A 4,696-nucleotide genomic window follows, 5' to 3' on the forward strand; every position below is an offset into this window, starting at 1 on the left:
TCTCCTCCCCTTCTCAACGTTCCACATGACTCAGCGCAACTCTGAGGTCACAGCACACGGAGCGTGGGAACAGCAGGGCATCTACAATACCTATGTGGTACATGAAGTCCAAACCATGCCCAGTAGATTCCGTAAGTGACAAGTCAGGTCCTGGTGCAGTGTGGGTGACCTCTTGAAACAAGAAGGGTCAAACCAGGAGGAATGTCTTCCAGGTGCCCAAGAGAATGACCACTCAAGTGGGTAAAAGCAGTAGCATTCTCTGCAGAATGGGAAAGTGGGCACCCTCAGGCCCCCTTCCTAGATTCTTGGCCTGGACCACCTTGGAGCTAGAGGACTGAAGTTGGGCTCAAACTCTGGGTCCTTCCTGTTGGGCAAATAGGTCTGACTTCATGGAAACATAAATCAATTTAGCTTCTCTTTATTGGAATCATTTCAGCAAACTGAGAAGTTCATGGTGCCTCAATTTTCTTTACTGAGCCGGGACTTTTCAGAGGATAAAGGACCTGTGACCTACGGCGACTCTCCAGCGGAGCTAGCTCTCATTAGCGGGGCTGCGCTTCCCATCCCCGGCTTGTTTGAAAGCATAAAATTCAGAAAAAGAAAGACCCTGGAAAAAACAAGTCTTTCAAACAGGTATCCCGTGAGGCCACCAAGAATGCCACCCAGGGGAATAGTGTACCATTTCCAGAGAAATCAGCCTGGGTCTAAGGGTAGGAGGAGGCACACTGAGAAATACAAGCCTACCTTGGTGATGAGGTGGGGGGCAGAGGAGGCATACTACAGAAATGTTGGCACACAGGGGCGCACAGGGTAGAACACAACACAGAGAGGTGGGTCCCATCCGGTGAGGAAGCTCTACCCCGGGCGACCCTTCCACGCTCAGGGCGCTTCAGTTCAATGGCCCATTGGCCACAAGCTTTGCCTGGGGAAACAGGGCCACCCTCCCTCCTCTGCCCCGTTTCTGGCTGCCTGGCTCCACGATCCTCCTCAAAATTTGAATTTTGAACTCTGTGGGCTGTGTGGACATGGAGGCTCAGGAAGACCACCTCCGCCACCCCAGGATGGATCAGCCGAGCCCGTTCGAGGGCTCCACACGCGCACACGCAGAAAAGCTCAGGACCGCAGCCCGGCCACGTGCTGGAGAAAGCTGCCCATGGCTGCAAACTTCATCTGCTGAGCAGGAATGGGTGCTACAACATCATCGTCGTCATCTAGGCCATATAAGTTCTGTTCGGCCTGGTGGTTATCGACAACATTGACCCCCATTCCAGCAGGATGGGCATGAAGTGGCCCGATGGTCTTCTGCTGTAGAACCTGGATGGTTCTGATGAGCTTCCGAGCCGGGGTCACCGTGCCAATGGTGGGGTTTGGGAAGGCAGCAGGGGGTCTCCTCTTCTGGCTGATCTTTTCCCAGGCGCCAGGCAGCTTTCTGGTGCACTGTGCTTGTGAGAGCTCAGCATCTCTCTGGCATCCTGCACTGTCCCTTCGATCTGAAAGCGAGCATCCTCCTGCAATGGCCTCTCCCGGGCGTCTCTGACTCCCAGCTCGAGCCCGGCATCAGCGAGGCCAGTCTTCCGCCCAGCGCCAGGCCTCTGCTGGAAGGTGGCTGTGTGCGTGGCTGGCTGAGGAGGCTCTGCAGAATCCGGGCTCGGGATCGGACGCCGCTGACTCCGGGTCTGCGCCGCCCTTTGGTCGCCGCTCTGCGCTTCCGGATGATGGTCCAGGGAGACCTCTGCGGTCTTGCTGAGAAATGAGTCTGCCCCTGCCCCTGGCAATACAGGGGTGTGTGTGTAGATCAGAAGAGGGGTGTGCGGTGACGCCGGCTGCCAGCCCTGACCTCAGTGACTTGGACTAGTCCCTTGATGTCGTTTCCTTTTCTCAGCTTCCTTCGCTGTTAGGTGAAAACATGGCACCTCATCACAGGTGCCATGCATGACCATTACAGATGTTAGTCCTGTACACTAGTTCTATCTGAACTCTGGCTTTTTATAGGTTTATGGGGCAGGGTGGGTGGGGGGGATGTGGATAGCTTGTTGTCAGCAGAAACCTGTGTCCCAGGATTGCTCTTTGGTGTTTTGCCATAGCTGTGAGAAGGGACAGTTGTAGGATTGGCATGCACTTTATGACTGGAAGACTTCTGGACCCCTTTATTCAGTGACTTCTGAGTCTTGCCTTGATTTTTTTTTATTTTAATTTAATTTAATTTAATTTTTTTTTTTTTTTTGTTTCCTAGGGAGCATTATTTACTCTTGTTTCTTTTTTCCTAGGGACTTTATTAAAAGTAAATCATCTGTATGTGAGATGGACCCTACTCGTGGAAACTTCAAGTCTTCACCTTCTTGGCTGGACACAGAGCATACCCACCATGAAACTTCTGCTTTTGTACTCAGTGAGTCATCCAGGCAGCTCCAGGCTTAGCTCAGCAACGGCCTGCTTGTTGCTTGTAGAAAAAATGCAAACAGAAACTTGAGAAATGAAAAGCAACATGGTTTAGTCACTTTCAGAGTGGTGAAGATAACGAGAATTTTTAAGCTGCTTAGTTCGGAAGGTAAACACGAAGAGAGGCTCACCGCAACGGAGCACAGCTAATGAGGCCTTGACAGAGCGTCCTCTGGCTTGAGGCTCCTGACATGAATAACTTCAACTAGTGCATAACTACCAACCTCCACTTTTTCCAGGCTGTGCCACAAGGACCCAGTTGTTTAAGCCTCTGGTGCCATGGGATGGGGTGGGGTGGGGATTGGGGTGGAGAGTCCCAGTCAAACACAGCACCTCTAATGCCCGTTCCGGGTCACAGCGTAAGCCTGTGTGTTCATCCACAATTTGTAGGAATTTGCTCTCTGTACATTTTGGTTGTGTCTCTGTTACTGTCCCTCCATTTTACTCTTAACTCCACTTCCCTGAGTCCAACTTTTTACCTCCAGCCCAGGGTGGTGCTGGTGATTAGCCCTTGTTCCTCATGCATATGAAGCACTCAGTCTATCACTGAGCTACGTACCCAGCCCATACCATCCACTTCTGACTTTCTCTCAAAATCACTATCTGTGTGTCTCACTGTCTTACCTTACTTCCAGTCACTCAATGTTCACATTAGTCCAAATACAATTGGGTTCTCTTCTAACATCCATACTTTCTGTGACATAACAGTCACTTTTCCCTTCCTTTCCATCCTCTCCTCTCTTTCCCTCTCTCCTCTTCCTTTCTTCTTTTTCCTCCCTCTCCTTCCCTGTCTTTCTCCCTTTCTCCTTTTCTCCTCCCCATTATTTATCTGCAATTCACCTCAGTTCCACAACTTATTAATTATGTGGTTTTGGACAAATTACTTAACTTTCTGGGCTTCTGAAGTATGTCCACTTGTTAAGTGAATGTGGCTATTGTCCTCACAGGCTGTTATGAAATGCTAAGAGTTTTCAAGTGCTTAACAGTTTGAGACATCTAGTATTAAATACATGCTCACTAAATAAAAATAAATAAAATTCAAATTATACAGGCCAGTGTTTTTCTTGATAAAAACAAATCTTTCACTATCTGTGAAAGGAATTTCTGCTCCTTTTTAACAATCCCTCCCTTATAGATAACAGTCATCTTTATTTATGGATACTTTGTTATCTTAGTTCCAGTTTTTCTTTTACTTTAAGGTCTTATCATCATTCTGGACTTGAAAATTACCGGTTCATCACACTGGCTCCACTAGCTAAAGAAAGATTGTTGTGTAAGGCCAAGTACTTTTTGAACTGTACAAAACACCAGGCAAGTAAATGATGCAGGGCTGAAATCCAAAAGGGTTGTATTGATGTACAGCTCATTTTTCAATAGAGTCTTCTCCCCGCACGTTCACCCCCTAAATCGGCGAGTCCCTTCATTTTTATCAGCTTTGAATCTCGGTGCTGCCCTGCCTTGTGCCCTGCTCCCACATCACCATCTGCCATGTCGACTTGCCCGCCGCGCCATGTGGATTTATGCAGAATGCCAACCTATCAACTTTCAACTGTTCCTTATCTATCAAAGTCTTTCTCATACCACTACCCTTTCAGAATAGAGCTCGTGAATCAGCGTAGAAACCTATACTCCTGCGGTGGATTGAATCAGACGTCCTGCAGGCACTCATGTGTTTTGAATACTTGGTTCCCAGCTGGTGGCGGTTTGGGAGGTGGAACCTTTCTGCAGGAGGGACGTTACTGAGGGGTGGCCTTTGGGGTGCTACAGCCCAGTTTCTCAATTGCCAGGGCTCGGCTCTCTCTTGCTACTTTCTGCCAGCTGCTGTGGCAAGATGTGCTCTACCATAGTTTCCCTACTATGGTGAAGCTTCTCCTGGACTCTGTAAGGCAAAATAAACCCTCTCCTTCCCACCAGCTGCTTTTGGTAGGGTGTTTTGTCCCAGCAGCATGAAGGTAACTACAGTTCCTTAAATCCTTATCGTTGTGTTGGCACACACTAGAAAACTACTGAGGATAATATAATTTGAAGAGAATCACTGTGTCCATGTTTGTATTTACGCAGCTGAGTAAGGTTAGAGACTGGAAGGTATTAGGACACACTGGAGCCACAAAAAGTCATGACACTCACCACAGAACCACACAGATTACTACCTTATAATTAACATAACTTGTCTAATGAGTCCTCACAACTTTTTTCCATATACACTAGAATAATTTTCTTCATTATTCTCAAAGAGCTAACTTCAGAGATATCTTTG

General features: G+C 48.1%; 1 pseudogene; it reads right to left on the minus strand.

The window, feature by feature from the left end:
• Positions 1-1,113: 1,113 nt before the first annotated feature.
• Positions 1,114-3,929, minus strand: LOC101606337 (annotated as a pseudogene).
• Between the last annotated feature and the right edge of the window lie 767 nt (positions 3,930-4,696).

Source organism: Jaculus jaculus, chromosome 12 (assembly GCF_020740685.1).
Source record: "Jaculus jaculus isolate mJacJac1 chromosome 12, mJacJac1.mat.Y.cur, whole genome shotgun sequence".
Taxonomy (NCBI): domain Eukaryota; kingdom Metazoa; phylum Chordata; class Mammalia; order Rodentia; family Dipodidae; genus Jaculus; species Jaculus jaculus.